Source organism: Tigriopus californicus, chromosome 12 (genome assembly GCF_007210705.1).
Source record: "Tigriopus californicus strain San Diego chromosome 12, Tcal_SD_v2.1, whole genome shotgun sequence".
Classification (NCBI taxonomy): domain Eukaryota; kingdom Metazoa; phylum Arthropoda; class Copepoda; order Harpacticoida; family Harpacticidae; genus Tigriopus; species Tigriopus californicus.
The window spans coordinates 1,987,889-1,988,929 of record NC_081451.1 but is presented as its reverse complement, the minus strand read 5'-3'; positions in this window follow the sequence as shown (position 1 = coordinate 1,988,929).

Below are 1,041 nucleotides of genomic sequence, written 5' to 3'. Positions count from 1 at the left end.
GAAATCCCAGCCCCGGTGTCTGGAACAGCCATAATGGAAAAGGAACTCGATACATTTGGGATGCAGATTTGCACTTCCACGGCGGGAAGGGATCAAGTTGAAGCAACATCAATTGTGTTCAATTCCGTCGTGTTTGACATTGTGGAATTATCGTTCGTTGACTTGCCATTATCGCGTCTTCTAGCAGACATGCAGCATTTGGCGATATGTCCCACTTTGGAACAACGAAGATGTGTGACTGTGCGAGCGGGACATTATCGCAAGGATGTCTTGGATTCCCGTAACCGCTACACGTTTTAGATTGGTGGGAACCCTTGCCTGGGTTAAACTTGTTAGCCTTAAACGGTGAAGAACGAGCACCATGGACTGCCTTGATACCAGAGGACGAGGATGGTTGACCAATGGGGTACCTCCACGTGGTTTCGTGAACGCATATTTCGAAATGCGATGGTACTAAATTTTAGCCAGGCGCATTTCTAAATGTGCGTTCACGAAACTATCTGATGCTCGCAATAGATGCAACTGGGTACAAATTGCATCTCAAAATATGCGCTCACGAAACCACGTGGGGGTACCCCATTAACGTAGCACCAGTTTGAGAGGTTTCCAGCTCCAAAATAAACTTTTGGCCTTCTTTAAAAGTTGATGGATCTTTTGCCATAAGTTGAGCCTTATCAGATTCATTTTTCATAGCTTGCAATAGTATGCCAATCAAGAGCCGGTCTTCACTAGTATGAGAAACGTCTACACAGTCTCCTCTCACAACGATGTATATCATTGTCCATCTTTTAGACAGCAATTCAGGCATATCTAAATGCTAATTTTGCAGGCTTCATAGATAGTTCTCAATGGCATCAAGCACTTTGTTGACTTGACGTCCAGTATCCTGACGAATTCCAAGGGTATATTGGAACATCCGGAAATAAACAGGAGAACAACACTCCCACAATGGCAATACTTGGGTTTCATGATTTCTTGATGCCAAACGCATAAGTTTGGGGCAACTTTCCCATAAAGGTCGGCATAAAACAAAACATAAAA